Source organism: Chiloscyllium plagiosum, chromosome 4, assembly GCF_004010195.1.
Source record: "Chiloscyllium plagiosum isolate BGI_BamShark_2017 chromosome 4, ASM401019v2, whole genome shotgun sequence".
In the NCBI taxonomy this organism is placed as follows: Eukaryota; Metazoa; Chordata; class Chondrichthyes; order Orectolobiformes; family Hemiscylliidae; genus Chiloscyllium; species Chiloscyllium plagiosum.
The window spans coordinates 125,660,907-125,684,052 of NC_057713.1; the positions used below are offsets into that span (position 1 = coordinate 125,660,907).

Sequence of the window (23,146 nt, forward strand, 5' to 3'; positions counted from 1 at the left end):
CATTGGACAGAAAGTAATGTCAAAGGGCAAGTCTTTGAATAATGTTGCAGAACTGGACCTTCAATTAGAGATCTGGGGTGAAATGTACAATATAAATGATCTGTTGAAAATCTACGAGATAGTTTTGACTTGGATAGGTTTTGGAAAACAGATAGTTATTTCATAACAGGTTGTAGAAAAGATTAACAAAATCCAACTTGGGAATCCCTCGAGCAGAACAAAATTGTTGGATAATGCTAACAATCATTGAAGCAGGAACCTGGCTTAATTATTATAGAGGAAGATGTTGATGGATTCCTGACATGATAAAGGTGCAAGTGAAACAGTTACTTCCTTTAGCCTTCCTGGAACAAACAAAACACTCAAAGTGACACAAGGAATACAGATTTCAGCGATTGTCAGGTTTTTGGCTTGGCTTGTATGTTTGATGCTCGAATGGGAATGTTAGCACCTGCCACAGATGCAGCTATTTCAGGAAACAGAATTGGAAAAACAATAAGAGGCAGATAGATGTAAGGAATGCTCAAAGAATAGTTTGAGTTCTTCATCTGTGACTCAAAATATTATTTTCTGATTTATTACTCAAAGTGAAGAGGCAGGGTCCTCAAAATGACACATGACAAAGTAAATTCTAAAAGAAGGGGATGAAAATGATGTTGAATCTGAACAAACTGAGAAAATACCAAAAATCCTTAATCCCATTCTGACTACTTTAAATGTGCAGAGCTGGATAGTGCTTGCATTTCCTTAGAATTGCACGTTTGGAGATGATTTGTAGCTCAGATTGTGGGTCAGGTAGTAAGTTTGCTCGCTGAGCTGGTAGATTTGTACTCAGACGTTTCGTCACCATGCTAGGTGACATCATCAGTGAGCCTCCAGTGAAGCGCTGGTGTTCTCTCCTGCTTGCTATTTATCTGTCTTGGTCTGTTTTGATGGGTGATATCACTTCCAGTTCTGTTTTCTGAGAGGTTGGTTTAGATTAGATTACTTACAATGTGGAAACAGGCCCTTCGACCCAACAAGTCCACACCGACCCGCCGAAGCGCAACCCACCCATACATGTACCCCTTACCTAACACTACGGGCAATTTCGCATGGCCAATTCACCTGACCTGCACATCTTTGGACTGTGGGAGGAAACCGGAGCACCCGGAGGAAACCCACGCAGACACGGGGACAACGTGCAAACTCCACACAGTCAGTCACCTGAGGCGGGAATTGAACCCGGGTCTCTGACGCTGTGAGGCAGCAGTGCTAACCACTGTGCCACCGTGCCGCCCATGTTGGTGAATGGGGTCCAAATTAATGTGTTTATTCATGAAGTTCCAGTTTGAATGCCAGGCTTCTAGGAGTTCTCATGCATGTCAATGTTTAGCCTGTCCTAGAATGGATGTATTGTCCCATTAGAACTGGTGTCCCTCTTCATCTGTGTGTATGGATACTAGTGACAACTTTTGGTGGCTAGTTGGTGCTCATGTATCCTGTTGGCTAGTTTCCAGCCCGTCTGTCCGATGTAATGTTTGTTGCAGTCCTTGCAGGGTATTTTGTATGTGATGTTCGTTCTGCTGGTTGTTGGTATGGGCTCCTTTAAATTCATCAGGAGCTGTTTCAGTGTGGTGGTAGGTTTGTGGGCCACCATGATGTCTAGGGGCCAGAGTAGTCAGGGTGTCATCTCTGCGATGTCTTTAATATATGACAGGGTGGCTACAGTTGCTGGGCACATTGTGTCTTCTTATTTAGGTCTGTTGTGTTGGAATTGGCAGACTGTGCTTGTCGGGTACCTGTTGTTCCTGAATACATTGTACAGGTGCTTTTCCTCGGCTTTTCTTAGTACCTGGGTGCTGCAGTGTGTTGTGGCTCATTTAAATAATGTCCTGGTAAGAATGATGTTTATGTGTTTGTGGGTTTCTTCTAATGTGTTGCGGTTCGTGATGACAAAGGTGCCATCCACATAGCAGACCCAAAGCCTGGGCTGGAGCGTGGCAAGGGCTGTTCGTTCTAACCTCTGCATAACTGCTTCTGCTAAGAGTCCTGATATTGGTGATCCATAGGTGTCCCATTGATTTATTTGTAGATTTTATCATCATCAAAGACACCAAGATAGATGACGACGAGGTCATGGTTTCCTTCAACATGACAGCCCTATTCACATCAATAAACATCAGCCTAGCCAAAGGAACACTGGCCTCACTGCTAGACGAACCAAGCACACAAACACCTGACAGCACCAACTCCATCAGCAAGGACGGCACTCTCAATGCCTCACAACCCATTTCATCTTCAACGGCAAGACCCACAAACAAATCAATGGGATGCCTAAAGGATCACCAATATCAGGACTCTTAGCAGAAGCAGTTATGCAGAGGTTAGACCGAACAGCCCTAACCATACTCCAGCCCAAGCTTTGGGTCCGCTATATGGATGACACCTTTGTCATCACGAAACGCAACACATTAGAAGAAACCCACAAACACAAACATCATCCTTACTGGTATAATGTTCAACAAAGTAGAAGAGGATAACAACAGACTCCCCTTCCTGGACTTCATGGTAGAACACAAAGCCAATGGAGAGCTACAGACCAGTGTTTATGGGAAAGCCAGATACTCAACTACAGGAGCAATCATTCCAACTCCCACAAACGGAGCTACATCAGGACATTATTTAAATGAGCCACAACACACTGCAGCCCTAGGTACTAAGAGAAGCCGAGGAAAAACATCTGCACAATGTATTCAGGAACAACAGGTACCCGATAAGCACAGTCCACCAATTCTAATACAACAAACTTAAATAAGAAGACACAAGGTGCCCAGAAACTGTAGCCACCCTGCCATATATTAAAGACGTCTCAGAGGTGACGACCAGATTACTCCGGCACCTAGGCATCATGGTGGCCCACAAACCTACCACAACACTGAAACAACTCCTGATGAATTTAAAGGAGCCCATACCAACAACCCTCAGAATAAAATATACAAAATACCCTGCAAGGACTGCAACAAACATTACATCGGACAGACGGGCTGGAAACTAGCCACCAGGATACATGAGCACCAACTAGCCACCAAAAGACATGACCAACTGTCACTACTATCCATTCACACAGAAGAAGAGGGACACCAGTTCGAATGGGACAATACATCCATCCTGGGACAGGCTAAACATAGGCATGCACGGAATTCCTCAAGGCCTGGCATTCAAACTGGAACTCCATTAACACACATATTGACTTGGACCCCATTTACCAACCTCTCAGAAAAAAAGCTGGAAGTGATATCACTCACCACAACAGACCAAGACAGATAAATAGGAAGCAGGAAAGAACATCAGCGCTTCATCGAAGGCTCACTGATGATGTTACCTAGCATGGTGACGAAACGTCTGAGAACAAATCCACCAGCTCAGCGAGCAAATCTACAACTTGATTTCCTTAGAATGATTATGAGATTGGTTAAAATGATTAATTTGTTAAATTAGTGCGAATCAGTTCAAGAAATATAAAAGTACTGCTTGCTCTGGGTTTAAATGATGGCTGATAAAGTGGTCACTGCAGAGAGTTGTATTTCCATGTAAAATAGCTGAATTAAGCAACTTTATATCTATTGATGTAGAGAGATACATATGTTGTTAATTTCACACATTGAAATGTACAAATGAAACAGTGATGAATACGATGCTTCAAAGATAGAAATAAACATTTTTATAAACTAAGTATGGAGAAAATCTCTGGGAAACTAATCTTCACTTCCCTAGAAAAACGAAGTTCTGGATTGATGTCCCATGTAATTCTAACTAACTACAAACTGGAAATGTCCATTTCATCCAATTCCTTTCTCCCAGGTTGTAATGAATCGACATTTTTCTCATGTTGAGCTAAATGGTTTCAGGAGACATTGACTCACCATGAAAAGAAAAGCTCTCCCAGGAGCTGATGTAAACTTTTGCCGAATGATTTTATATGCATCTCAGGTGCCAGCCATCCCATCCCTTATCAAGTCATGTATGGAATCAAGTTCATTCCTTCATCATTTTAAAAATCTGACCCATACCTCTATAGCTTCCACACTGCTCACCATGCACAATAAGCAGAAGAAAGAATGGGAAATGACTGGAAAGAACAGCAGCAAGGTAAAAGAATTATTAAAATGAAATGTTTCTGACCAGGAGTTCCAAATGGTGGATTCTAAGGGTGGCAGCCACTCGGTGCGATAGACTGTGGTGGGAGTGGCTGCTGACGCTTGGTGTGCAACCACAACTTTAGGAGGTTATCGAGGTGGTCAGCATAATGACCAATGACGTAATGAGGTTTCACTTAATGGCTGTCGACATTGCAGCAAGAAACACCACCTTCTTTTCTTTTTAGAAATTAGATTACTTTCAGTGTGGAGAAAGGCCCTTCGGCCCAACAAGTCCACAGCAACCCTCTGAAGAGCAACCCACCCAGACCCATTCCCTTGACCTAACACTAGGGGCAATTTAGCACGGCCAATTCACCTGACCTGCACATCTTTGGACTGTGGGAGAAAACCGGAGCTCCCGGAGGAAACCCACACAGACGCGGGGAGAATGTGCAAACTGCACACAGACAGTTGCCCAAGACAGGAATTGAACCCGGGTCTCTGGCGCTGTGAGGCAGCAGTGCTAACCACTGAGCCTCTGTGCCGGCCCTTTCATGGGAACTAATGGAGAGACTAGTTTTAAATAAGTATTATTCGAAAATATCATGAAATCCAAAGATTGTGTATCTTTCATTCTTTAATTCTCAAGTTTGAGCATTTATGCCACAGTTCTGGATTTATTTGCCTCAGAACATTGACAGCAGTAACATCTTGTACTGACTCTCCGAAGAACATCCCACACAGACCCAGCACCCCCCACCCTATCCCCGTGACCCTGCATTTACCCTAGCCAATCCACATAGCCTATACATCCCAGAACACTATTAACAATTTAGCACGGCCAATCCACTTAACCCTCACATCCTTGGACTGTGGGAGGAAACCAGAACACCTGGAGGAAGCCAATGCTGACATGGGGAGAAAGGGTAAACTCCACACAGACAATCATCCAAGGCTGGAATCAAACCTGGATCCTTGGTGCTGTGAGGCAGCAGTGCCAACCACTGAGTCACGAATGCCACCCACCACTGAATACGAATTGGAACTGGGAATGGGAGTTGATTCTCTCTCCCTATTCCCAGGGAACACTGAGACCAATTGGAGCAGCCGTGCTACTGCCTTACTTTAGATCTCAACTGATTCAGAAAGGTTCAAGGACCAAACTGAGAGATTTCTCAACCATTATGGTTCACTGCCACATCATTTAGTGTATTTGTCCATTGGGCTTTAGGAAAATGGATTAAATCACAGAATCACAAAGTGGGATGACAGCGAAGGAGGTCACTCAGTATACCACACCTGTACCAAGTTAAAAATCACACAACACCAGGTTATAGTCCATCAGGTTTAATTGGAAGCACTAGCGACGCTCCTTCATCAGGTGATTGTGGAGTACACAATTGTAAGACACAGAATTTAGAGCATCATTACCATGTACCAAATTTCAGCTTTTATCCCATACACTTGGACATTATGTTTATCCCAACTATCATCCAATACCTCAACTATGGAACTAAATACTCAAACAATGACTGTATGAGTATTGGCTGGTGCTAGTATCACACTAAAAGATTTGCACAGTGAAAATTGAAATCCAAAGTCTGCCTCCAACAGACTTCTAGGCAATGCATTTCAAACCCTAACTACTCACTGACTGAAGACAATCTTCCTCCCTAGTATAGTTTAAGCAATTAAAATTCTGCTGTTATTGTTTTGTGCAGTTTCCTGACAATACAGTAATAAGCTGCATCTGGTAATGATTTTGCTTCATCTTACATACAAACAATATCAAACTTTCCTAATTATTTTTTGCTAGTTGAAATCAGACTAACAGAGTACATTTGGCATCAATCCAACATGTAATATGTTACGTGCAATGTTGAAGCTAAAACAGTAAACTGCAGCTCATTTAAGGTTATATACTGTGTAGCTCAGAATAACAGAAGAAAAATAAGGACATGACCTTGTAAATAAGACTGTATGATATACATACAGATAGTTACATACATAAACTGCTACATCAGAAGTTGCATTGATCAAAATACTGGACTAAAAAATAGATTTCAAGTCAAATATTTATGAAAAGAAAGACATTTGCAGAAAACAAAGACCAGAAAAATGATTGTGGTAAACAAGGCAATAAACCTGCAATAAAGCAATAAACTTCATCATTTACTGTTACAGGTTTTAACAAGCCACCCACTCAATGAACAGTGCATGACACATTTATAAAATATTGATCCCAATTTTTCAGACTAATGGCGAGTCTAGAACGGAATACGCAAACAATGACTGTATGAGAATTGACTGTAGCTAATTCTGCACCAAAACAGTTGCACAGTGAAAACTGAAATCCAAAGTCGCAAGCATCCATGATAGAAAAAACTATTTTATTCATTTATGTTTTAATTATTAGCGTAAGATACAAGTTCACCACCTCTTAATGAATTTAAGCCATCTATCGATCCATACTTTCCAACTGCACAACTTTGTATCCCTGTTGTCAAGTTTTATCACAGTTGTATAACCTTCTGCAATTACAAATTCCCGAAAATCTTCCATTCAAAATTTATCATAATGGAAACTGCGAGGGTGGCACAGTGGCTCACGCTGCTACCTTACAGCACCAGGGTCCTAGGTTCAATTCCAGCCTCGAGTAACTGTCTGTGTGGAGTTTGCACATTCTCCCCGTGTCTGTGTGGTTTCCTCCCATAGTCCAAAGATGTGCAGGTCAGGTGAATTGGCCATGTTAAATTGTTCATCGTTTTAGGTGCATTAGTCAGAGGGAAATGGGTCTGGGTGGGTTACTCTTCGGAGGGTCAGTGTGGACTGATTAGGCTGAAGCGCCTGTTTCCACACTGTAGGGAATCTAACCTAATAACATGTCACACTGTAATGATGTCCTCCCACCAGTAGTTGGTGGTACTGTAACTTTCTGGTTTTAGATTTCAGTTTCCCAGCCCGGACTGCAGAGAAGCTCCTTTAATTCAATGAAGTATACTGCTTTGTTTTCCAATTGTATAATTTAACAATAAGTATACAAATTATGTCAAAACATGATATAAAATTAAGACAGCAGGTATGTCATTAAAATGGAGACTAAATGATGCATACACACTCTGACACAAACATCCTTTAACCCACTCCACCCTAAGATTACACTCGACTTTGTTAATACATATACATCATCTACATAATGTTACAAACAAGAGGAAAAATCTGCAATGCCTTTATGACACTTGTAATTTAAACAACCAATGAAAATACTTTAAGTGAGAATCTCACTGTAAATACTCACTTGTCATTATTCTGCCACCGGTGCTGTTGTTGTCAATATCATCTTCCACTCTTTGGCCTCGTCAGCACCTAGTCGGATTCCTTTACCAATTCTCTTTCAACCTGACCCCAACTCTTTCTAACCAACCCTCCCCACAACCTTGCATCCACAATTCTCGTTCCCTCCCATCTGTAATCTTATGCTTCTATTATCACCCCACTTCTTCCTTCCTTCTATTATGCTAATCCCAGTTATTTCTAGGCATCATGTAACCACTTACCTGCTGCCAACTGTCTTTTCTCCACTTAAATCTCATTAATATCGACCAAGCTTTTAGACATTCCCCACCTCTTCCAACTCTACTGACAAAAATGGCCTCACCAGCATCCTATATAACTTCAGCATGTAATCCCAATTCCTATACCAATGGTCTAAGCACTGGAGGCAAGCATGCTAAATGCTTTCTTAACCATCCTGTCCACCTGTGATGTAACTTTCAAAGAACTATATACCTGAACTCCTGGGTCTCTCTGTTCAACAACACGACTAAGGGCCCGACCATTAACTGTGTAAGTTCTGCCCTTGTTTCTTTTATCAAAATGCAATACCTCACATTTATTCAAATTAAACTTCATCTGCCACTCCTCAGCCCATTGGCCCAATTGATCAAGATCTCATTGTAATCTTAGATAACCTTCTTATTCACAGCAGTACCACCAATTTTGGTGTCATCTGCAAATTTACTAACCATGCATCCTACATTCTCATCACAATCGCTTATATAAATGACAAAGTGGAGCAATCCCTACAGAACACCACTGGTCATAGGCCTCCAGTCTGACAAACAACCCTCCAACACCACCCTCTATTTTCCTCCCAACAAACCAACCTTGTATCCAATTAGCAAGCTCTCCATGAATCCCATCTGATCTAACTTTACTATTTAGCCTACCATGTGGAACCTTGGTTGGAGGTTTGCTCACTGAGCTGGAAGGTTCATTTCCAAATGTTTCATCACCCTACAAGGTAATGTCTTCAGTGGACCTCCGGGGGAAGCATTGTTGATAATTCCTGCTTTCTATTTATATTACTGGGTTTATTTGGGTTGGTGATGTCATTTCCTGTGGTGACATCATTTTCTGTATTATGTCATTTCCTGTTCTTTTTCTCAAGGGGTGGTAGATGGGTCTAACTTGATGTGTTTGTTGATAGAGTTCCAGTTGGAATGCCATGCTTCTAGGAATTCTTGTGCGTGTCTCTGTTTGGCTTGTCCTAGGACAGATGTATTGTCCCAGTCGAAGTGGTGTCCTTCTTTATCTATATGTACGGATACTAACGAGAGAGGATCATGTCGTTTTGTGGCTAGTTGATGTTCATATATCTTGGTGGCTAGTTTTCTGCCTGTTTGTCCAATGTAGTGTTTGTTACAGTCCTTACACAGCATTTTGTAAATACATTAGTTTTGCTTGTTGTCTGTATAGGGTCTTTCAAGTTACTTAGCTGCTGTTTTAGTGTGTCAAGCAGACAAAACGTGCCCAGAAACCCTAGCCACTCTCCCCTATATCAAAGACATCTCGGAAATGACTGCCAGACTACTCAGACCCCTTGACATCATAGTAGCCCACAAACCCAACAACACATTAAAACAGCAACCTAATGAACTAGAAAGACCCTATACAGACAACAAGCAAAACTAATGTCATTTACAAAATACGGTCCAAGAACTATAACAAATGCTACATTGGACAAACAGACAGAAAACTAGCCACGAGGATACATGATCAACTAACCACAAAATGACATGACCCTCTCTCACTAGTATCCTTACATACGGATGAGGAAGGATACCACTTCGATTGGGACAATACATCCATCCTAGCACAAGCCAAACAGAGACATGCTCGAGAATTCCTAGAGGCATGGTATTGCAACTGGAACTTTATCAACAAACACATCCGAGTTAGACCCCATCTACCACCCCCTGAGAGAAAGAATTGGAAATGACATCATTTTAGGAAATAATGTCACCACAGGAAATGACGTCACCACAGGAAATGACATCACCAACCCAAAGAATCCAAACATATAAATAGAAATCAAGAAACATCAACAGTGCTTCCCCGGAGGCCCATTGAAGATGTTACCTAGTAGAGTGACGAAACGTCTGGAAATGAACCTTCCAGTTCAGTGAGCAAACCTACATCCAGAACCTCAACCTGAGCTACAAATCTTCTTAAAACATGAAACCTTGTCAAAGGCTTTATTAAAGTCGATGTAGACAATGTCTACTGCTCTGTCTTCATCAATCCTTCAAAAGTGAATTACCTCTAGGCACCCTGAGGTATTGGTCCCAATGCATCTTCTTAGATTCTGATAGTCCTCCACCAACTGTCTCACAGAATTTGGTACCTTCCTTCGGAATTGCCATTAAAGAGGACGCATCAAAGTAGAGAACAAATCTTGCCAATACAATAAATTAATTTGGAAAACTCATCACAGAAGACACAATTAAGTTCCACTTAAAAGATTTAAAAGTCAATGTGAGCTCATAAAAGTACCACTCTAAAGTTCAACCACAAGATCTGTAATTCACAACACACTGCTGCCATTTAGATTGATAGTGCAATGTAAAGTTTATGTTCCCACCTCATCTGAAGAATTGTGGCATTAATTGCTGCACCTCCAGTGCTGATCCCTGCTTCTGAATGCTGCCAGCAAACACTGCACACAACATCAGGTCCTGGCAGTGTTCTTTATTGATCACGTTGTACAGACAGACACAATCTGTTTTTGTTTAAGCCAGGCTGTGTATTAATGGAAACCTGCAGAAAAATAATTATCATAATGGAAGTTCTTGGAATATGAAAATCTGGTGTAATATGCATCTGATATGATGCATGCATGTAAAAATAAGCAATTAATCCAGAGCACCACATCACTCACTTCTGCACTTCATTCTGCATATTGGACAAATAATGCACCAGATTATAACAAGACGCTTCTTTTTTGAACTTTTTTTTGTGATTTTCTAAAGGATTAATTTCTGATTTTCAGCAGCTCCTTTTAATTAATATTAATTTATTTATAAGGTGATGTAGTCACACAGTGAGAATACCTTCCATACTTCTGTTGCCATATGAAGTATTTGGTCTCACACCAAAGCAGAATTGGAAGAATTCATCAATATCCTCAAAATGATTAACTTTCCATTAGACATCACTCAATGCCAAAAGAAAGCATTGATTGTTGAGACATAGTGTCTAAATCATTGCAACAAACATTGGAGTACGCAAAAGTTATTTTGCCCCAAAATGGCTGACATACCTCTACTAACAAGTGGTTATCATCCCAAACACTGGAAACTCAAGGGTATAAATAGACAGAAGAAGATTATGCAGCAGTAGTTTGAATGTTGGCAATTGAACAAACAATTTACAATGTTCTTGGTTTCACTGTTAGAGGTACCCGTGTTCTGATTCCTTTTTAAAACTGGTTTGCAGCAACATGAGTGAGAAAGAGTCTTCCTTCACCATAGGGGAATAGTGGGATAGTTTAGCTTTGACCTTCATATTAACTATCAATTCCAGCATAGTACACAACAGTCCCACTGGTCCACTCCAGTAGAGTTGAAATTAGCTTTTAAAAAGGCAACAACATGTCAGCAAGAGGTGGTCTTCTTCTTGTTATGTCTTTCCTTGTTTGGAGTTGCCCTGAATGCATATCCATGACATTCCGTGAGCTTCAAACAGTTGTTTGTCACAGACTCAGAGCTTAAATTTGCAGGTTTTCTACAGCAGTTCTCCTTCTAATAACAACACATTTCAGAATTGTTAAAAAGAAAAGTCTACTAACACTTTGGTTCTGATCCATCATCATCACAAATCACGACATTGGATAAGAGAGAACACATGAACAGGTGGGTGGTGTGCAGAAGGAATGCTAACAGACTCATAATTAGTGGCCAATGTTTTGGGGACATGAGTTTGAATCTCACCACACCTGTTGGTGGAATTTAAACTCAATTGTAAATGCGGAACTGAAAAATTGGCTTGGTGATAGTTTCATGGTAACTATAATTGATTAGTATAAAAACATGTTTAATTCTTAATGTCTTTTGGGGAAGGAAATCTGCTGTTCATTTCTGATCTGGCCCACATGACCCCAAAGCCAACATCACAGTGGATGACTAACTACTCTCTGAAGTGTCCCAGGAAGCCATTCAGTTCATGAGAAATTAGTTTAGATTAGATTACTTACAGCATGGAAACAGGCCCTTCAGCCCAACAAGTCCACACTGACCCTCCGAAGAGTAACCCACTCAGACTCATTTCCCTCTGACTAATGCACCTAACAGCAAAGGCAATTTTAGCATGGCTAATTCACCTAACCTGCACATCTTTGGACTGTGGGAGGAAACCGGAGCACCCAGAGGAAACCCACGCAGACACGGGAACATAGAAGAATACAGCGCAGTACAGGCCCTTTGGCCCTCGATGTTGGCCGATCCAAGCCCACCTAACCTATACTAACCCACTATCCTCCATATACCTATCCAATGCCCGCTTAAATGCCCATAACCCCTCTTCCAGGTCATTTATAAAAATGACAAACAGCAATGGTCCCAAAACAGATCCTTGCGGAACACCGCTAGTGACGGCACTCCATGAAGAAACTTTGCCATCAACTACTACCCTCTGTCTTCTTCTATCCAGCCAATTCCTAATCCGAACCTCCAACTCACCCTCTATGCCATATCTCCGTATTTTCTGCAGTAGCCTACCATGGGGAACCTTATCAAACGCCTTACTAAAATCCATATATACCACGTCTACCGCTTTCCCCTCATCAACCTCCTTCGTCACCTTTTCAAAGAATTCAATAAGGTTTGTGAGGCACGACCTGCCCTTCACAAAAGGGAAGAATGTGCAAACTCCACACAGTCGCCTGAGGCAGGAACTCTGGCGCTGTGAGGCAGCAGTGCTAACCACTGTAATGGGAAAGAAATGCTGGCCCTTCCAGTCTCACCACAAAAAAGTAAATAATGTCCATGCAGGTAGTGGCCGGCCTCTCACATACAGATGAGGAAGGACACACTTCGACTGGGACAACACATCCATCCTAGGTCAAGCCAAACAGAGACACACATGAGAATTCCTAGAAGCATGGCATTCCAACCAGAACTCTATTAACAAACACATTGACTTGGATCCCACTTAACACCCCCTGAGAAAAAGGACAGGAAATGACATCATCCTAGGAAATGACATCACCAACCCAAGGAAACCCAAACATATAAATAGAAAGTGGACGACACCTTTATCTGGAGGCTTGCTGAAGATATTACCTGGGAAGTGGGAGTGGGCTTGAGGGGTGCTAACTCTCCCTTTGAAATTTAGAATCCTTTCCAAAACTGAACGAGGTACGTGAACATAGTTTGCATGCTGACAGGTGATTCCAGGTGCTGAATAGCTAACAGAAATAAAATATAGATGAAAACAAGAAATGGTTGAAATCACAGCAAGTCAGGCAACATCCATAGAGAGAGAGAGAGAGAGAGAGAGAGAGCACGCAAGCTAAGAGCACCTGGACCCACTTGGCCTTAAATGTTAGCCATCTACGATCATTACATAAATATCTGACATGATCCTGACAGTGAGTCAGGCAGCATCCATGGAGAAAGAGAGAGAGAGAGAGAGCAAGCTAACATTTTAAGTCTAGATGACTCAGCATCTGAGCACCTTGACCCACTGTGATTTCCAGCACTTTTTTGTTTTCAGTACAGATTCCAGCATCTGCAATAATTTGCTCCTACAAAATTGGGAAACGTAGCTGAATCGATGGAAAGGAGAATTGTCTACCCACCCATTATACAGGATGAAAGCGTCAGCAATACGTTGGATTTTTATGCAATGATCACAGATGGCTAACATTTAAGGTTAAGCAATGCTATTTTGGAAGTGCTCTTGCGCAGGTTCTGATTCCTATATAATCAAATCCAGCAGACCTGCGAGAGGATGGAAGTGTTGCTCTGTGACAGTAGAAACTGTGTTGAAGTAATGCAGGCAATTTCTGCAGCATTAATCCTGCTTCCTGATACACAGCATTTCCTCAGCTCATTCAGGTAAGCGATCTGCCGAAACAGTTCACAGTCATAAGTTTTCATTGCAGGAAAGCTGAATGCTTAATTGTTAATATGGAGTCACGTGGTTCATGTTCAGTTCCCCTGACTGGTTGACCTTAATGCTGTACTGAGAAAATATTGTAGAGTGAAACCAGTCAATGACATTCGCTGATAATGATTTGGTAGTTCATTTTACCCTTTGCACACCTGAAAAAGTAGAAAAGACTATTAATCCCATGTAAGTGGAATGTGATTCACCACCAGGCCATTATATGCTCAACAATGGGTCACTTTTGCCTGCTCGGTGATCATATGAGAGCAATAGGTACAGCAAAATAAGCATTTACAGCTCAGGATGTCATTTTTACAGCGTTACCAATTGTTAATGCCTTTATTTGGACTCTAGAACTGTCCACAATTCACACTAGAAAACTAGGGAGTGGGGAATACCAGCAGAAATTGAAGTACCTATAATTTATAAGTCAATGATCTGACTAAAAAGGAAGATATTCATGAGGATTCATTTGCAGTCAATGTTTGGGCATCCACCAATTATTCTCTGATTACCAACAATCTTTCATATTACCAAACTGACTTTCAATCCTGGCACTGCAGCCTGTAGTTGCAGCTTGAAATTGTGAAGTTGTCTGCTCTTATTTATCTTGGAAGATATTATCTGGAAGATCACATTTTTCAACCGATGTTGTTGCTCTTTCCATAACTACCGACTGAAACGAGGAAGTCACATGTACTCCATCTCACTCCGCCTGGTGACGTGCTCGGCCAAACGCCAAGTCAAGCACCAAAGGCAAATAAAAGGAAACAAGAATTGTGGAGGGAGAGGTAGCGGAAAGATTACAAACCCAGGCTGTTTTACAACATAAGGCTGAGCTATTGGAATCAACTCACTTGAAATGAATATTCATTCAGAAGTGGAAGCAACAGATTTGGAAACACCTTGGGTTACTGAGGACAGCTGTCTAATGCCATTCCAGGGTGCTGCAGCAAGAAATGTTTGGAAGATACTGAGGACAACAAAGAGGCCGCCCTCTTCACCGTCTTCGATAAAAAAAAGATCTCAATGATGAAGACAGCAACAACAGAAGAGCTCTCTTTCATTAAGGCTGTGACCGACGCTATTGAGGTGGTGGGTAGCAGTTCCAAGATTCTGTAACTGACGTTTGGTTTCTGTGCACTGCCTATTATTTGCTAAAAGTTATAACAATTGCCACCCAAAAAAGAGAACACTAAGAGTTGCACTCATGCAGACTGCTGGTAACCACTAGGACATCTAACAACAAGGAGACCGGCAGAAGAAAAAAAGGAGAAACAAGCATTTGTATAACTTTTTTCATACAAGTCTCAAGGCCGTTTATAGCCAATTAAGTATTTTTTATTGTAATTGATTTTCTATTTGCATCCAAGGAGATAGATGGAGCCTTGATTTAATGTTTCATTCAAACAGCAGCACCTCTATTGGCTCTGCACTCTTGCAGACTGCAGTGTCCATCTTGATTTTTGCATTCAAGCCCTGGCATGGGATTTGAACCCAGAAACCTGAGACTCAAGGGCAAGAACAGTAACAACTAAGGCACAACTGACAGAATCTCCGACAAGAATCATGCGTCATAGGGATCATGCAACATCCAGGACAGTCAAAGCCATACTAGATGGATGTTAGTCTTTCCTGATCCAACAATTCCCATGTTCCGATGAACACTGTGCCATCTCAGTGTTGCACTGTTCCTGATCGTGATGGGCAAGCTGCAAGTTCAATTCTTTATCGTTGTCCATTTTTCAAAACTATCCACCAACAGCTTATATTTCTTGGGAATCTTTAGATAATAGCATTTTCCAGGAGATTGACTGAACAGGATTTTCACCATGCCACAAACGGAGATACGAGAGCAGGTGATGAAAATATTGATCAAAGCGGTACAACTTAACGAGCATTTAAAAAGAGGTGAATCGGGTCAGGAAGGACGAGAGTGACAACTCCAGAGCTTGGGTACAGACTGCTGAAGTGGTTAAAACAGGGGAGTATATCAGGTCAGAAATGCAGAAATCCCAAAGGATTGTCAGGTTGTAGAAGGTTACATAGATAAAGCGGAAAAACAAAACCACTGAGGAATCTGAAAACATGGATGAGAATGTTAAAATTTGAGACTTTTCCAATGTAACTCATAGAACAGAACTTGGTCTAAGTTAGGTCCTGGGAAGCAGAGTTTGGGTGAGCTCAAGTTTGTCTTATGAGAGAGTGAGCAGCGTAGGCCTGCGCTCGCTGGAGTGGAGATCTAATTGAGGTATGAAAGGTGTTAAAGTGAATTGACCAAGCAGATGTAGAGAGAACATTTCCTGATGTGGGGAGATTTAGAATGAGAGGTCATAGTATAAGCATAAGTGGTAGCATATGGAAAACACAGATGAGGAGAAATTACTTCTCTCATAAATCTGAAATTCACTAAATCAGAGTGTAATTGAAGCCGCAATACTGAGTACATTTAAGGAGGAGATGGATTTCTAATTAGTAATGGGTTAAAAGGGCAATGGGGAGCAGGCAGGAAAATAGAGTTGAGGCTCAGGTAAGATCAGCCTTGATCATACAAAATGGCGGAGCAGGTTGGAGGGGCTGAAATGACTACTCTTGTCCCTTTTTCTTATGTAAGCTTCAAGGAGGATAGAAAATTGAAGGTCAGCCAGGAAAACAATAGAATAGTCAAGTTCACAGTACCAGTGTCACAGCCAAGGTTTTCAGTAGCTGAGGAATGGAGTAAGGCAGTGTTATGGAGGTGTAAGGAGGTGATTTTCCTCATAGAGATGTGTGTTTGGCAACTCACCTCAGGGCCAAATAAAGCACCCAGTCTGTCATTGGTCTGAATCGCCTGGGAGAGGAATGAAAGCATGCGGCTCAAGAACAGAGTTTGTGGTGAGATCTGAAGAGAAGGCTTTGGCTTTCCCAATAATTAGGGAAGAAACATCGGCATATCTGGTCAGAAAGGTTGTGGTGCAAGGTCAAAGGCAAGGGGTCAAGAGAGGTGGTGTCAATGTAAACACAGAAAGTGCTAGGGAAACTTAACAAGTCTGGCAAATCCATGGAGGGAGAAACAGAGTGAGCATTGAGTCCAATGTGGCTTTTCTGTGGGGTTTTATATAACAGGGACAGAGGAGAGGCGATGGGAACGGACGGTGTGAGTCTCAGTGCATAAAGTTATTAACAGTGGTGACAGGGAGATGTAAATGAAAGGAATGGAAGACTGAAAATGGTTCCTCTCGGTCAAGAGTAAACCAAACAAGACATACCCCTGGATGAATGTAAGAAAAATGGAAGACAGACATAATAGGGTCAAACTCTGAAGTTCTAAAATTTAACATCAAGACCGGGTGGTGTTCCTCGAGTTTCCATTGTGATTCCTTGCAACATTAAAGGCAGTTCAGAACAGAAATGTTAGTTTGAGAGCAGGCTGGTTTATTGAAATGACAAGCAACCAGGAGATCAGGGTAATTCTACCGACAGAGCAGGTATGTTTGACAAAGCAATCACTCAGACTGAGCTTGGTCTCGCTAATGTAAAGGACACCACATTCTGAACAGCGAATGCAGCTGACTAAATTGAAAGAAGTACAAATGAAATCCTGCTTCACCTGGAAGATGTGTGTAGGGCCTCACACAGTGAAGATGGAGGTAGAGTGAATGGGCAAGTGTTGTACATTCTGCGATTGCGTGGGAAGATGTCAATGGGGGATGTTGCAGTGATGGGAATGATGGAGGAGTAGACCAGGGTGTCATGGAGGGAATGGTCCCTGCAGAATTCTGACAGTAGACAGGAGGGATAGATGTGTTCAGTGGTGGCATCCGACTGGATTTGGAGGAAATAGTTGAAGATGCCGCTTTGAACATGGAGATTAGAGGAGTGGAAAGTGTGAACATTTATTCAAAGTGAGAAAATGTTTGAAGTTTTTGGTGCACTTCTGAATTGCACAGCAGACTATCAGCAATCCCTGACACTCAGTACAATGGGAAAGCTTGCAATACCGATAAAACACAGAAACATAGAAAATAGGTGCAGTGGAAGGCCATTCAGCCCTTCGATCCTGCACAGTGGAGGATGAAAATGACTCTGCAGGTTTTGGTCCTAACCTTATTTCCAAATGACAGCTCTGAGTGCACCTTTTGTCACTTTGCTCGACATTACCAGACCTTCTTAGCATTCCCACTATATGTCATTTTTCATCACCCATCCCTTGTTCCCTTACAAACCCTCCCTTTTGATTTTATCCCCACCCTTTCTCATTTGAAATCCTCGAACTAATTACTTTTCTAATTTTTCTCAATTGTGATGGAGGGACATGGCAACGTTGTGTATGATATTTCCACACCTTGGAAAATCCAGCTCAGTCTCTAGTCCTCCCTTTTCTTAAACAAAACAAAAGCCGTGCCCCACATTTCTGACAGGAAATTCTGATCAGGGCTTCCTTACAAATACAGAGCCATACTTCCATTCTGACAGTGTCGAACAGTTGAGCAAAGGCAAACTACGCTCTTTCTCACACCAGTCAGTTGTTGAATTCCCACCTTTACAGGAATAACTGAGGACCATTGGAAAATCCAGACCATAAACTCTGTTTCTCTCTCTCTCTCTCTCTCTTTCTCTCTCTCTCTCTCTCTCTCACTCTCTCCACATGTCTGCTCAGTATTTCCAGTGATTTCTCTTTTAATTATGTTATTTTACAACTGTTTCATCCACATTGCATCCTATTGGATCGAGGTAAGTTTTTAGCACTTGAAACACTGAGGTGATTTAAACAAAAATTGCATACAATGGTAAACTCAATTTAATTATCTTTGAATTCGCATTGGATCTGAGACAGTTTAGTTTAATATGACTATCTTTCAGTCATAGCTTACCAACCCATACAGCTACCAATGGTTTCCCAATCCTACGCAAAAGCAGAAATTGCAGCAAGTCTGGCAGCACAGTTCATGTTTTGGACCCAGTGACTCTTCCAGTTCTGAGACAAGTTCACTTGACCTGAAACGTTAACTCCGATTTCTCTTCACAGATAATGCCAAACCTGCTGAGCTTTTCCAGCAATTTCCGCTTTTGTGTCTGATTTCCAGAAGTTCTTTTGTTTGTTTGTTTTCTCAAACCCTATCTGCTTCAAGCAGCAGGTTATTTTGTTCCAGGAGGATAAAATCCTGAATTCAAACACTGAACTGTGTAGGTATACACTCTGGAATGGGTTTTTAAAGAGTGTGCATTATTTAGTTGACATGTGGATTACAGCCCCGGCAACTTTGTTGATGAAAACTTGAACCATAACAATGGTCATGCAAACTTTATCCTGTAGAAAATAATAGTGAACAACTCAGGCCATTACACTTGCCATGCTCCCACCTTGGGACTTAAATACTACTTAAACATTACCTCTTACCAAAAACAAAAAAGGTTAACAGAAAAAGAGGCAACAGTGCCCTCTTCAAACTCTACAGAGGCTACGATTTTAATGCATTGAAGTTATTCATCATACTTTGGTCATGTCGGCTGAAAAGAACTGGAGGAGGACCTCAGCACAAGGCCATATATACCCAAGATCATCAAGGAGCAATTCCTCTGTTTCACTCTTTGCCAGCTGTTTCTGCTTTACTAGGAAGATGCTCACCCAAATCAGCTCCCTCTCGCAGCTTTAAGTCAGGTTTAGGTTCATAAGTGCTTTCCTGGAGTTGGCCACTGCTTTTAATCGGGAGAGGATGAGCTCCAATCTGGAAAAGATGAGCTTCAAGCTGAAAGGATTACTAATGCTTCACAAACTCTGCACTAATTGTTGACACCTTGCAAATTGTGCTCCCTTCATCTTTCGATTAAATGATCCTTTTAATCAACCGCAAATAGACTTCCTCCTAACAAACTGCCAGAAATGTGAGGTTGCAATCTCCCCGTTACAATTCAACCTTAGCTGGTCTTTATCTGCAAAATATCGATCAGATCCTGTGATTGCCTTTCTTATTTGAAAAGATTTGCTGAACTTTCATCTAATTAATTGAAATGTTAAATAAAACTACTAGTTTTCCACCCAATTTAAATGAGATCGTACCTGGATAATGAGGAAACATTTTTAAAAGTAGTTTCAGCTTTTCAGCCATATTATTCACTCACGTATTATTATAGTTGTGATTGTATATGTCATTGCACATTTTGTAAGGTTTAACTTTTCAAGTTACTTGTTATTATAGTTACATTAAATCTCGAGTGTGTCATTTTACCTTTCCTAACAATGCATTGTGCATTGTGCCAATGGGAACTGAAAACCCTGACCTCCTTGGACAAGTTTCCTAAAAATGAAATCTCCTGTTTATCTCTCTAATTTTCTGATATTTGCAGTTTCTGCATCGACTAACCAAATACAAGACTTCAATAACCGATAAGTAGGTAAAAAGGTAGGCTCATTAGCTGTTGATGCTATGGAGGTGAGAGTTTGATTGACAGTGCAGTGAGCACCAACAAAGCAACAGTTCTGACTTAAAATCATCGTCTGCTAATTCCATGCTGTTAGGTACTCAGACTCATTAAAGAATAGAACACTATCAATCTGTCTCCATGAAGTAAATCACTTCAGTTTCTGCATTGTTGTCTCATCTTATATCACTTCTTAGGTGGAGGGGAATACATTCCGAAGGTTTGATGTTGAGTTTAAAGCTAACTCACACTGTTAGTAGTGAGGTTATCACACCAAGTATCAGTTACAATGCTTCTGCATTGTACTCTTTCCAAATCCTGCAAACTTTGGCAACAATTTACCACTTGAGTATCAAGTTTAACTAATGGGATGTTTTGACAGTAGTGACATTCCAGTGAACTATGGGCCTGGAAGTTTTCCTTGATGCCTTACTTTTCCAGATTATCCTTATTAATCTAGCTTTAATTTGTGAAGAGATTTACACAAGAAAATGCAAATATTAAACAATTCAAGGTCATCCTTTGTAGCTATCTGATGTCTTTATATTATGCACAGATTCAATTACTTCTTAACAATGAACTAACAATTAGCTGATGAGAATTGTATCACAGTTATCACTAATTCTCAACAGATAAAGTTACAGACATATCGAAACCTTCAGCACAAGCAAAGGCTTCAGTTCAATGAGCTAAATGACTTGAACTTCATAATTTGATCTCATTTCAGCCATTTCTACCATCATTCTTAATGTGACTTCTGCGTACAACTGCTCGGTAAAATACCTTTAATTTTTCAAGTTTACAAAACATAGATAAACAATTACATAATTAAATTACTGAAAAAATACATATTTTGTTGATACTTTAAGTATTCAACAATCACAGCCATCTTCCTTTATACCAGGAACGGCTCTAAGCAGTTGAGAGATTCCTCCCACCCTCCCCTAATTCCACAGTTCTCAATGTTATGGCAGCATGGTAGCTTAGTGGTTAGCACTGCTGCCTCCCAGCACCAGGGACTCAGGTTCAGTTTCAGCCTTGCACAACTGTCTGTATGGAGTTTGCACATTCTCCCCAAAGATGTGTAGGTTATGTGGATTGGCCGTGCTAAATTGTCCAGGGATGTGCAGGCTAAGTAGGTTAGCCATGGGAAATACAGGGATACGGTGGGTCTGGGTGAAATGCTCTTCAGAGGGTTGGTGTGGAACCGATGGGCCAAATGCTTCCACAGTGTGCAAATCTGATTCGTTTGCTAAATGTCTTTGCTGCCACACTCAATCTGACTTGCTCAATTTTCTTGAGCAATTACTGCTTTAGTCTTTTCATATGTTTGTAAGATGTCATTCATATGGGTTACATAATCCCCTGCTGAAGTAAATGATTCATAAACATTTGAACTTCAGCCAAGCATTTGGAACAGGCTAAACAGCCAACATTTTAAAACAATGCATCTCACGGAAGCTACAACAACAGGTGTTACTTTTTCTCTCTCTATTTCACAGCAAATAGCTGATCAAAATGTTTCCACAAGCAGGTGGCTGCATTTCCTTTTCAGTTAAAAAGTGGGACTTTGACTTATCCATAGTTCACAACTCCTCTGTACCACTGAAACACAAGTCTAATACAGACAGGTCCGATTTCATTACTATCGTAGAGCTGAGGATTAAAGGACTATCAAAGGCAGACATGCTTCATATAGGATGCCTACGAGCATACTTATTCTGGGTGTCCTTGGAGAGGGAGCATGCAGTATTCACCAACAGTACTCTCAAAGCTTTTTGAGAAGTAGACCCTACCAAGGGTGGAATGCTTTATCTCCCCTTCCAACACCACTTTGATCTACGGTGATCCGTATTGCTCTTGCTGGAAAATCCGTGCCATTTGGAAACATGGATAATTTAAGTGGTGGCAGATAATAGATGGAAAGAAGAATGGATGATTCTGTGATGGGGATAAAGCTGTTTAGTTTTGTATGATAACACTTCCGGATACAAAAAAGAAAAGAGAGATCAAAAAAGTACCTTTATTCCGGGCCAGGAATTATGCAAGAAATGGGGTGAGAATCCCAGCATGAAATTCTATCTGCCATTCATAAAGACTTCCAGGGATTATCCAATTTGGCAGAAATATGGACTAAAATCTATTTAGGCTGATATTGAGTACAATACTGAACACTCTAGAACTAATTAGCTTGTGATTCACATCTTCGCTATTTGTAAGACCTTGCTGTACACCAATTAATTGCTAAATTCTTTCACAAATTAATGAATACTTGAAGGGCCTGATCTGGTGCTATGTAAAAGTTACTTCACAGAATTGCAAAGAAAGCTTGCACCAACTCTTCAAACAAGCATCATTACTTAGTGCCAACCTCTTACTTTTCCCCGTACCCTTGTACACTATTCCTATCCAAATAAGCTTCCAAAACCTTCCTAAAAGCCTCAATCGAACCTGCTTCTACCACACTTCCAGGCAGGTGAAAAGATTTGTTTTTCTCACAGCACCACTGCTTCATTCACACATCACTTTAAATCAATGCCCTCGCCTTCTTGTTATTTTTACAGTCAGGAACAGCTTCTCCCCATCTGCTTGATCCAGCCCGGACATGATATTGACCAATTTTTAACAATGTGTCATTATGATGAAGCTGATGCCCTACCTTTGCATTGCAAAAGTGCCTTTTTCAAGCATTGGTATTGAGCAAAATTCTCAGCATCATATTACATAAGATTGCATCAATATGAATCAAGAGGGCAATTTTGTCAATTTCAGAGATGCTGTATAATTCATTTCACAACCCACTCTATAAGCAAACATCATTTTCACATAGATTTTTACACTCACTCACCAAGTTTACTCCATGCTTTGTTTACCTCTCTTCATGGAGCCTTGAATACTTGTCGATAGTGTACGCTCAAGATCCTTAATCTTCATTTTATTCTTTAATTCTGATTAGGTTACCTACAGTGTGGGAACAGGCCCTTCAGCCCAACCTGTCCACACCGACCCTCCAAAGAGTAACCCACCCAGGCCCATTTCCCTCTGACTAATGCACCTAACACTATGGGCAATTTAGCATGGCCAATTGACCTGACCCGCACATCTTTGGACTGTGGGAGGAAACCGGAGCACCCAGAGGAAACCCACGCAGACACAGGGAGAATGTACAAACT

The 23,146-nt window shown here is 41.2% G+C and overlaps 1 protein-coding gene across 5 annotated transcripts in view; it reads right to left on the reverse strand.

Annotated features, from left to right (window-relative positions):
- Positions 1-23,146, reverse strand: part of LOC122549394 (hepatocyte nuclear factor 4-gamma-like) — a 135,819-nt gene that overhangs the window by 103,405 nt on the left and 9,268 nt on the right. For 3 of the 5 annotated variants that reach the window (XM_043689142.1, XM_043689144.1, XM_043689143.1), the window contains exon 2: positions 10,045-10,220. The exons of the other annotated variants lie outside the window; for them this stretch is intronic. The gene's annotated coding sequence lies outside the window, so the exon portion shown is untranslated. The remainder of the gene's footprint in view (positions 1-10,044; positions 10,221-23,146) is intronic. 5 annotated transcript variants of the gene reach the window in all.